The sequence below is a fragment of the Bos indicus genome, chromosome 5 (assembly GCF_029378745.1).
Source record: "Bos indicus isolate NIAB-ARS_2022 breed Sahiwal x Tharparkar chromosome 5, NIAB-ARS_B.indTharparkar_mat_pri_1.0, whole genome shotgun sequence".
Taxonomy (NCBI): Eukaryota; Metazoa; Chordata; class Mammalia; order Artiodactyla; family Bovidae; genus Bos; species Bos indicus.
The window spans coordinates 28,330,109-28,341,754 of NC_091764.1; the positions used below are offsets into that span (position 1 = coordinate 28,330,109).

Below are 11,646 nucleotides of genomic sequence, written 5' to 3' on the forward strand. Positions count from 1 at the left end.
CTTATCTGCCACTGGGGTATCCTACCCTAGTCCTACTGATTTGTTCTTGGTGAAATTTCTACTCTAATTTGAATATACTTCTAATTATACTCTAATTATATTCAAATCCCCAAATTTATAACCCAGAATGGAAGAGATACCTTCAACAGTGCCTTTTGAGAAAATGTGTTTATATTAAATGACTTAATATCCTTTAAAAAAAAAAAAAAAAAGGAAATTTAAAAAAAGTACATTTAAGAATGTCACTAAATTTTTTTGCTAAGGGGGGATTAATTGATCTAAAATGACCTAGACTGAGAATTCAAATCCTCAAACTATTTTAACAGTCTTCCTCAAAAGACAATGGATATAATTGTGTGGGGGACAAGGAAGAGAAAGTGTTTACAAGCATATCATGTAGAAAGGATACAAAGAAACTGGTAACAGTAGTTATCTTTACAGAATGCACAGGGAGTGAAGGTGACAGGATAAGAAGACTTAACTTTGAAGCTTCTGACTTTTTAAACCCTTTGCCTCTGTTAACTATTCAAACAAATAAATGTTAAAGATGAATTTTATGTATAGAATGGAGAGATACCTGCAACAGTGCCTTTTGAGAAAACGTTTTTATAGTGACTTAAAATCCTTTTTTTTTTTAAAAAAAAAAAGTTAATTAAAAACACATTTAAGAATATTACCATTTTTTGTTTGTTTGTTTTATTACAAAGCAAGAAAGTATTCTCCATCTTTTCCAAAGCAGAGATCAGGAAAAGTAAGCAATCTGCAGCAAAGTTCTAGCAGAGGAAGGGGTAAAATAACATTTAAAACACAAAACATCCTCCTAAAGGTCTGTGCTAGATCCAGAAGTTCAGGATCACTCTAGCTCAGGGAATAGAACAGAGACATGTACCCAAAGGAGTCTGCAGAGGAGAGAGAACTCTCCCCAAGTTCATATCCAAATTCCCTTGTCCCTTTTCACTGCAGTCATTCTTTTTTTTTTAATTGAAGGATACTTGCTTTACAGAATTTTGTTGCTTTCTGTCAAACGTCAACATGAATCAGCCATAGATGTACATATACTGCAGTCATTCTTTTCACTTTCTCTCACTCTCCACTTTGACAATTTCTCACACTCCCAATGATTACTTCCTTATCACAGTATAAATCTATTTTAAATGCTTTATTTTCTTCAAGGTATCATTCCTAGAAACAAGACATTTCTCCTTTTAATTTTCACCAAAATCTCTGGCTATCCAATTGGGAATTCTGTGGCAAATGAGATTTTTGGGTATTCTGACCTCCAAGAAAGCGCTATCAGTCTTTTTTGAAACCCGCTCAATCCTTCTCTGCAATTTAATAATAATGCATCAATTTGCTTTCAGTTAAAAGCATTTTTATTCAGCTGCTTGCTAAAACAAAAAGATACTAGTGAATGTGAAGCAAAAGCCTGCTGCATTTATCCTTAGTTGAAGAAAAATTCCTTGTGAAATAAGAAACTAACCATGTAATAAATTAAAACCTATTTATTTACAGGGCTGTCACTCAGTAAAATGAAGGAAAAATGCCATTTCATACTGGCTTCTGGTGAACATTAAACTTTTGGAGGCTCAGCTTTCAACTGTTTGTACTTTAAAATAAGGAGAGAGTAAGAATAGATGAAAAATGAGCTACTCTTTTTTATTGATTTCTTTATCAATCACTATCTAAAAATTTACAGTAACATTTTAATTTTGACCTTTTCTCCTTTTCCAAGTTCACTCTGACGGAAATGCTAATAATCAGTTAAATACTCAAAATGTAGAAAAAGGGAGGAAAATAAATGGCACGTATAATTTATAGCCTAGATAACCCATCCCTGGATAAATAAGCATTCACTGTATTTCTCTGATGTTCTTACTCCCAGGAACTCAAAAGATTTTACAGCATAAAAAATCACACTAATCAACTGAACATGAAAGGAGCAGGATAATGAAGGAACTTCAGTGCTTTCCATTTCCAGATCCTGGAACAAGCCCGGTGAACACAGGAAGCCTCTCACCACCACCAACAGTGAATATAAAACCTCTCCAGACAACATTTTAGTTATCCTAACCCAATCAACTCCTTCCAGGATCAAGAGCGCTTCAGTTCCGAACTAAGAGCACATCTCAGACCCTCAGAGTCGCAGCTTTTCTTCTGTTCTGCTCTGCTCAGTACGACACATCTGCATATACCTAAGGGATCAGAACTGTTATCTGCTTTCACCTTTGTTCTTTTAGACTAAGAGCCTCCCAGAACTTTTTCTACTTCAACTAGGTTACCCTCACCCACCAGGAGCAATTTTTCTCTGACTCCGACACCAATTTCAGCCTTGCATAAGCAAAAAAAAGTCCAGGTGATGGTGGCCGTAATTCCCCTATGGTCCTGGTTATAACTTATGTTGGCAATGTGGGAGCATTTGTGAGGAGCCAAACATGTGTTTATGTGCAAGAGAAATTAAGAAAGACAAGCAAACCCCAAGACATGACGACTTCTTAAAAAAAGTAGCTAGGATAGCTGCAGAAACAAAACAAGCATGTTACTTCCATGCCTCCTCTTTTTATCTATACTCTATTTATTGATAAGATACATCTTCTGCTCATTTTCCCTCATCCTTCCTGCTTCCAGAATGCTCTCCTTCAAAGGTACTCTGGCCTTCCCTCTGCCTATCCCAGAATCTTTCATTATGCCCACTCACTAAGATATGTTTAGCTACCTAGGATAATGATAATTTCCTAAAATAAAGCCAAAATTGTTCACATCACTTGGTTATATGAATATCAGAATATAACACCATTTAATACAAAAAGAAGTCTTTTAAGCATGAATTAACCAACCTGGGTCCCTGTCTCCACTCCATCATTTAACGGTCCCATAGCCCTGGACAACTCAAGCTACGATACTCAATTTCCTCAGATTGAAAATGGGTAGAATAATATCTGTCTTACCTAACTCAATCAACTCATCAAAAGATTTTTAAAGTTTTTATAAACATAAGAGTAATAATCAGGTAGATGGTCAGCCATGAGACCTAAATGTAAGACACTCATTCAAAGAAAGCCGTTAGAAGACTATATAATTGAGGACTTCCCTGGTGGTCCAGTGGTTCAGACTCCACACTCCCAATGCAGGGCCATGGGTTTGATCCCTGGCCGGGGAATTAAGAGCCCACATGCTGCACTCCCCACCCACCCCCTCCCCACAAAAAAGACTATACAATGGGAAAATCTAAAAGAGTGCTAAAGACAAAAGCAGCTCCAAACCCGCATAATCACTTAGCACAGTTAAGACATCCAACTCGAGAATACAGGGGAGCCTCAGCCTTTGAGTCCATTCCACCTTCAGATCTCAAGCCATGGCTAAAACCAGCTCAGCTGCCTGCCAACTGGTGAGGGCCAGAGCATTCCTGTTTGGTAAAAAGTCCTATTCTAGAATAGTTTGGGAATGAACGCAGAAAGAATTGCTTTAGTAACTGCGGTTGCATGGCGGAGGGGTTAGGCGGGGGGGAGTGGCGGTCAGCACTGCAACTGTACAGTAAAACTTTTCTCCTTTTACATTAGCAATGTCCATCCAAAGTCAGGATACCTCTCGACTCTATCCTCTGCCAGACTGAAGATAAAGCAACTGTCTGCTTTTCAGACTACTGAAATTTAATATAGTACACATATACTATATCAAATACACATATAAATACACACTAAGCTGCTAAATCCCGAGAGGAAAAGGAGCTAATATACACTGAGCTCTATGTGTCAGAAACCATAAGGAAACAGAGATTTCATTTAATCCCCACAAACACCATGCCACGTAGGTATTATTATTCCTATTTTTACAGATGAGAACACCAAAGCTCAGATTGATTAAATAACCTATCCAAGGTGACAAAGCTAGTAAGTAGAAGAGCGGAGACTTGAACTTTAGTGTTGCCTATCCCCAAAGCCCACACTGCTTCTGACTTTTCCTCTCGATGGTGTAACCAGGACAGCCTTCTTGGGTCTTCATTTCACCCTAATTCCTGACACGTACTTAACTGCAAGTCCTGGTTGTGTATCCATAACTTCACAAAGGGACAAATAAAATTTTTTCAAATTTCTTCTTTGCCTTTTCTTTACACACATTTACTTCATGTTTCTGCACAAAATTATTCTTTTTAGGTTGAATCACCGGGCTAGATCTAATATGCTACCATTCAATATTTCAGCAATTAATATACATGGAGGGTGAAAGTTCTGTTCCCTTCTTTTAACACTTTAATAGTCACAGTTTTTGAGCATGTTATCATTTTCTAAGCTGGTTCTTGCCATTTAAAGAGTGTTAGTGCTTAGTACAAGGCTTCACACACAGTAGGTGCAGAGGGAGAATATTTATTGAGTCCCTGATTGAGAGAAGTTTTTTTATTCTTCTAGTTAACTGGCTACATTTGAGCCCAATTCTAAGAATGAATTCTTTTACATTAAAGATAATTTCTTGAAATTTAAAAAAAATGATTCCAAAAAAAAGGAAACTGAAATCTAACAGTCTAGCAGTTACATCTCTAAATGACTAGTAGACTGTTTACTTAAGAGTTTAAAAGGCTTGGTTTTAAAATACTTATTTTTATTATTCTGAATAACTTTTGCAAATGCTTCTTTCCCTCTTCACAGAAAAACAAAACAAAACTGAAATAACCATAAAACAACTGTTTCACTAACGATGACTTTTTCCCCCATTTTGCACATTGTAATAAGTATACTTTATTTTTATAATTACGGAAACTCATCTCTGAATAAACTGGCTTTTTTTTTTTTTTTGCCAATTGCAGGAACCACCTACAGCCCAGAGCACTCTATTCAGACATTACTGTTTATGCAGTTAGACATTGCTTGAGCTATCCAAGTTTCCCTGTGCCTGGTCCCAGGTCACTCTATGTAGAGTTGTCCCCAGGCTGCCAGGAGCTGGGACACTGCTAGGAGAAGGCAAGACCCAGAGTGGAAAGAATGGTACCCCTGAGGAGCTGCAGAGGAGGCAGTGGGCTTTAAGAGAGCCCTTAAGGTGAGCAGAGAGGTCAGGAGTGTAGGCTTAAGCCAGGGCCCAGGGGCAACATTCCCTGAGACAAGTCAAGCCCCAGTCCTCTCTGAGGTTTCCAGAACAAAGGCTAGGTGTGGAGAGAGCAGGTGGTGTTACCTCCAGGCGCTGCTGAAGCTAGGGGAGCATGGCAGAGAGGCTTGCATGATGGGCACATAATCTGTGGCAACTGGGCCTTCCCACGACACTGGGCGATGAGTATCTGTTATGGGGGAACCTTGCACCATGGCTGGGCTGGAGCACCCAGCACTCGGCCTGGGGGCCATGGGTCTGCTGGGGTGAGCCAGCTGCTGCCCACACCCTACTTTAAGCAACTGCTGAATAAACTGCATTTTTAACACTTTCTAAACAGTGTGGTTTTATTTTCCTTCGCAGATATAATCTATAGGAATTAAGTATTCATTAGTTCATGCATGTGGCTCTAGAACAACTTGTTATATACTATCAGCACATTAAAGATAATTATTTTTGCTTCCATTCAAGAATGTTTTCCTTTCTTTGGGTGGATATGTCTCTATCTCTGTATTCTTTTCAAGCAGGTGCAGGTTTCTTGTATAATCCCTATAGAACACTGAATGTCAGTCTTTTCTTAGTAAGAAGCACAAGAATGACATCTGCCCCTGATCATACCCAATTTATATGTCTTTTAACTTTATGTTACTTTTTCAATGACACAGAAGTGCTTCAGTCACAGTGGAACCCCAGTGGAATGAGCTGCTTTATGAGAAGTCTCATATAAGGGGATCCCTGTGCTAGGTGGGAGATCCATACAGGCTGAATTTTATGGCCGTCTTCACTATTTTAGGATTTTAAAATATTTTTTTGACAAATTACTTTGGCGAAACAATGAACTACATACCAGCCTCTGCTGTGTCAAGTCCTTTTCCCAGCTCACTGTTCAAACCAACCCAAATAAGATGCCCTTCTGATCCAGCTTAACTTAGCAAGCCAGGTGATTAGTTTGGGAGACCAAAATCTCATAACATTAATAGTTTCTTGCTATTTGAAATTATCAAAATGTGCTGAAATAATGCAGTCAGCAAAATGTCACTGTGTGACTTACATATGGATCTGTTGCAGCCTGCAAAAACACTGTCTCCATGAGGGACAGCCAAAATGAAGAGTTATGTGGGAGTAATAAAATATGATAACTAGGTCTGCAACTTCAAGTATAAACCAAGCTGCGCATGCACACATCTACAGGAGAGCCTGCTGATCTAAAAGCAAGAAAAACCCAAACCCTGTCCAGCATGTATGCACTCCACTAGCAGGCCTGCCAGGGAACTGTCCTTTCAGCACCACAGCAAGAAACCCTGGCGTAAACCTCCATACAGGCAACCAAAGCTGGGCAAGCTGGGCCCTGAGAAACGTTTGTTAGAGACCCTGCAAAGAAAGCAACAACCAATTGTATCGTTGTTTATTTTTAAGTATACTATCTGCCATTTCATAATCCTTTATTAATTTAAAATAAAATCCTTCCATATTTTGATAAAACTTGACAAAACCCCAAAAGAAAACTGAAGATGTATTAAGTCAGCCTTTCAGACTGAACCCAGAAGACCAGTAACTGGCCTGCACTCTCAAGAACTGCTCTGCAGTACCCACCAGCAGCACTAATAAGAACCACAACACATTTACACATATCCTGTATCAGATGTCCACAGAACACATAACATGCTTAGAGCCCTCTCCAGGGACAGCCTCAATTTCTAGGACAGACAATGTTCGCTGAGTGCCAAGCCATCACTACCACCCCCCTTCCAAGCAATCAAATTGTCTTTCAGGGAGAACTGAAGGCCTTGTGTGTCATGAGCTCCAAAGAAAAAATGCTGCAGTATTTCAAGAACCAGGTTAAAGGCAATGTATTACAAAGCTTTCAGCATTTTAAGTCTGATTCCCCCAAGATTTCTACCAGGATGGTACTGGATGGTAATGTCACCCAGCCATTTGCATTACACATCAAAAATAAAAATTTTTTTCTTAAGAAAAAAAAAAAGTCCCCCAACCACCATTATCTTCTAATGCACGTGGAGAAAAGAGAAGTACAGAAAGACTGTGAAACAGGGAAAACCTACCACACCCGAAATCTCCCTTGGAAAACTAAAACACCCCCAGCCTTAGCACACCCCTACCTCTCTGAAGGCTCTCCAGGTTCAAACTTGAGAAACAGTTACAAAAAGTGCCTTCCCCGTTGGCTCCCAGAGCCCTCACCTACACTTCCTGCCTCCATCCCGACTTCTCTGGTGCCCACTGTGCATGCATTAAAAGCAATTTTCCCTGTTTGGTAGCTCTCGCTCCATGTTAATTATTTCTCCCTCCCCCTGAATTAGCCAGATGCAATGCAAAGTTTCTTCTCCAACTCTCCCCCCACACCCCAAACAGACGACATCCTTTTATTATGGATACTGATACTGAACCTTGGAGTCTCCGGATGTAAAATGTATTCCCCCATGTTTCAAAAACTGCAGTGTAAGTGAGGAAGAGGGCACAGGGTGGGGTACCTGGAAGGAATGCCTGGTTTGAAAAATCATATTTATCAGACTGAAAAATGATTCCTACTCCATACCACTTCGAAACTGGGACCCTTGAAGGGGTCTGAAAGCCCTGGCTAAGCCCCCCGAAAGTTAACTGCCAAGTCTCCACTGGTGGTTGCTGCTGGCACAGAGAGGATGGAGCTGAGCTCTCAGGAAAAATGCAGAGGCTTTGCAGTCCCCCGAGTACCAAGAGAGAACTACAGAGCTGGGGTCCAAGCCCGTGCAGCTGGGCAGGCCTGTAAGCCGAAAGCTAGCAGAAGCCCAGGGTGCTCGCTGCCGGTGGCACGGTGGGGGAGGGCAAGAGAGAGGAGGAGAGGAGCAGGCTCTGCATCGGGTGGCGTAGGGGTGGGGGTGGGGGAAGGGGATATTCTCAAAGTGATGTACTCCCTAATGCAGGAATCCTAGCCTGCCGAGGAAGGTCCCGGGGGCCCCCAACACAGCCCCAGAGCACCCTGTCGGAAGGGGGACGGACGCATCCGAGTAAAGGACAGGGGAGTCCCGGCTACCCTAAGAACCCACGAGCCCCTGGCTTCTGCAGTTGGTAACAATCTGGAGCTGGATGGGGGAGAAGGATGCAGTAAGACATGGGGGAGGGGGTAGAGCTAAGGAGCTGCTCTGGAAGATCCGGACAGCGCTGCCCTTCCAGTGCAACCGGGCAAGGGGCCCCGACTCTGCCCTGGCTCTGGGATACAGGAAGGAGGGGGTGCTGCACCACGGAAGGGGCGCCGAGGGCAGCCAGAGTCCCCCTGTGCAGCCAAGAGCGGAGGAGAGAGAGGGTGTATGGGGGTGGGGGGCAATGGTCCTCAGTTCTCCTCAGGGATCCCCAATAAAGACATTAGAAGGAAGCAAGACTTCCAAGCACCTGTACAAAACCGGGAGGGCAGAAACCCCGCTCCATGGCCCCTAGAGCCCCGCCGCGCACTCTGCGGCAAAGCCCCTGGCTGGAGATGGGCGAGCCCCGCTCCAGGGTCCCGAGGCGAGAAAGGGAACCCGGTAGACGAGGAGCGGCGCCGGGGCAGGGGCTCTGGGGCGACTTACGGCAGCGGCGGCGAGGGAGGCAGCGGCGGCCCTAGCGCGGGGCCCGGGAGGCGCGGCCGGACTGCAGAGGCGCCGAGGATGCGGCGGGCGGGACTGCGGTGGGCGCCATCTTGGAGCGCTCCCCGCGCCCGCCCCCCGCGCCGCCCGAGTCCTTGCATAATTGATGACTCGCGCCCGCCGCGCGCCGCCGCGCGCGCCCCCGCCGCCGGGCCCCCCGCCCACCCCGCCCCCTCGTCGACCCCCGGCGCGCGCCCCCCGCCCGTCCCCGGCCCCCGCCCGCGCACGCCTCCCCCGCCCGCCCTCCTGCCTGCGTCCCGAGGCCCACCTACCCCTGCAGGGCGCGCCCGTTCGCTCGCGGCGCTCCGCGCCGTTCGCCGGTCCGCTCGCTGGCTGTCAGGCCGGCGTCCCCGCGCCGCCCGGACCGGATCCGGGGCGAGGGAGCAGGGCGCCGGTAGGGGGCGCCGCGCCGGAGCGCCTCGCAAGCGTCCCCGGGCCCGCCTCCCCGACGCCCCCACCAAGCCGCGCGGGAGGGGCAGCCGGGCAGAGCGCCGGGACGCGGCCGCCTAACACGCTGGCGGGCTGTCAGCCAGCACGCGGGCGTTGAAACCCGAAAGGTGCTATGTGGACTCGAGGGCCCCGTGATCCTTGTAAATGCCAAGTCTTACCTTTTTCCTGAACGGCAGTCGCAGAAGAAATGTCCAGCAATATTGCAGTGCTCAGTTTTTGGAATTTCTGACATCTGTAAACACGAGGAACTCAATTTATCCGATCTTTGGCCATCGGAGGAAAAAAAAAAATCGCAGAAGTCTATCAACAGCAGTTGGAGCCTTGTGGTTCAGTGGACAGGGAGCCCTGGTAGGAGGAGGGAGACATCCCTTCCCCCAGACCTGAAACTAAGTCACCTTAATCTTTTTGAACCTCAGTTTGTCCATCTGTAAAGTAGGCACAATCATTTGAATTGCTTACTCCACACTCTCTTCAGTTCAGTTCAGTTCAGTTGCTCAGTCGTGTCCGACTCTTTGCGACCCCATGAATTGCAGCACGCCAGGCCTCCCTGTCCATCACCAACTCCTGGAGTTCACTCAACCTCACGTCCATCGAGTCAGTGAGGTCATTCAGCCATCTCATCCTCTGTCGTCCCTTTCTCCTCCTGCCCCCAATCCCTCCCGGCATCAGAGTCTTTTCCAATGAGTAGTTATTAACCAATTAGTTCCCAAGATACCTGGGACTTCCCTGGTGACTCAGATGGTACAGCGTCTGCCTGCAATGCTGGAGACCCAGGTTCGATCTCTGGGTCAGGAAAAGCCCCTGGAAAAGGAAATGGCAAACCACCCCAGTACTCCAGCCTGGGAAATCCCATGGACAGAGGAGCCTGGTAGGCCACAGTTCATGGGGTTGCAAAGAGTCAGACACGACTGAGCGACTACTTTACTTTAAGCACCTTATAAACAACATAAATTTATTTCTCACAGTTCTGGAAGCTGGACTCTGAGTTAAGGGTGCCAATATTATAAGGTGAGAGCCTTCTTCCAGGTTGCAGACTTCTCACTGTATATTCAGATGGTGGAAGGGGCTAGAGAGCTCTATGGAATCTCTTTTGTAAAAGTATTAATCCCAGACATGAGGGCTCCACTCTCATGACCTAATCACCTCTCAAAGGTCCCACCTTATAACAATATTACATTGGGCAATAAGTTTTGGCTGTGAATTTTGAAAAGACACAAACATTCAGAACATAGCAACTGCTATTTAGATCAAGGTTCTAATACTTAAAGGTGCTGATACCTCAATTCAGCAATACATTCAAGGAACTATAAACAAGCAAGATTTTTTTAAAGAATGTGTCCCCCTTTTGGAGAAGGCAATAGCACCCCACTCCAGTACTCTTGCCTAGAAAATCCCATGGACAGAGGAGCCTGGTAGGCTGCAGTCCATGGAGTCGCTAAGAGTCGGACACGACTTAGCGAATTCACTTTCACTTTTCACTTTCATGCATTGGAGAAGGAAATGGCAACCCACTCCAGTGTTCTTGCCTGGAGAATCCCAGGGACGGCGGAGCCTGATGGGCTGCCGTCTATGGGGTCGCACAGAGTCGGACACTACTGAAGCGACTTAGCATCCCCCTTTTGCCTCACTCTGTGCTAAGTTGCTTCAGTCATGTCTGGCTTTTTGCAACCCCATGGACTGTAGACCACCGGGCTCCTCTGCCCATGGGATTCCCCAGGCAAGAACATTGGGTGGGTTGCCATGCCCTCCTCCAGGGGATGTTCACAATCCGGAGATCAAACCTGGGTTTGATCAAACCACCCAGGGTGGTGTGGTTTCTAAGTCATCTCTGACTCTTGAATCAGAGGTGATCAAATAGTCTCTCAAGACTGGATGTGAAAAAATGATGTAGTTTGAAGGCCAAATATCTTGTTAAAGAAAATTATGGTGATGACCTTTACGATAATCTATTCAATAATATATAATCACAGCTATAGTACAAATCCTTCTCTAATGTGACAACACACTCTCTTAGGAGGATCTAGATAATGAATGTGTGGACTCTTAGCACTTTATTGTGCCTCTCATAGATATTTCTTTCTACTGCAAGTTCACAGTTAAGAGTGAGAGTGTGGTCAGGCTGCCACTTACTAACTGGGTAGCCTTGGACGTGAACAACTCTGAGCTTCAGTGTCATCTGTAAAAGGGTACAATCATAGCACCAGCCTGTAGGTTTGTTGTGATAATTAAAGAGGAGATCGCATTTTACACACTTAAAACACTTACCTGGCACACATAGTGTGCCCACTGTATACATTTTAAAATAGCTTTTAAAATAGCTTTATGGAAGCATATTTGATATAGAATAAACTATGCATGTCTAGAGTGAACAGTTTTGATATATGTATACATGGAACTATCAACAATCATCAAGGTAATGAACATACCCATCCCCTCCAAAAGTTTCCCCAGGCCTCTGTGTAATCCCTCCATACATCACTCTCCTACACTCACTCCCTCCCTCTCC

The 11,646-nt window shown here is 44.9% G+C and overlaps 1 protein-coding gene across 8 annotated transcripts in view; it reads right to left on the reverse strand.

The window, feature by feature from the left end:
* The window catches only part of SCN8A (sodium voltage-gated channel alpha subunit 8), a 196,904-nt gene extending 187,848 nt beyond the window's left edge, over window positions 1-9,056 (reverse strand). For 7 of the 8 annotated variants that reach the window (XM_070789069.1, XM_070789066.1, XM_070789068.1 and 4 more), the window contains exon 1: window positions 8,963-9,056. The gene's annotated coding sequence lies outside the window, so the exon portion shown is untranslated. Of the gene's footprint in view, window positions 1-8,633; window positions 8,766-8,962 lie in introns of those variants that run through there. The other variant, XM_070789064.1, reaches the window with a different exon arrangement.
* Window positions 9,057-11,646: the final 2,590 nt, after the last annotated feature.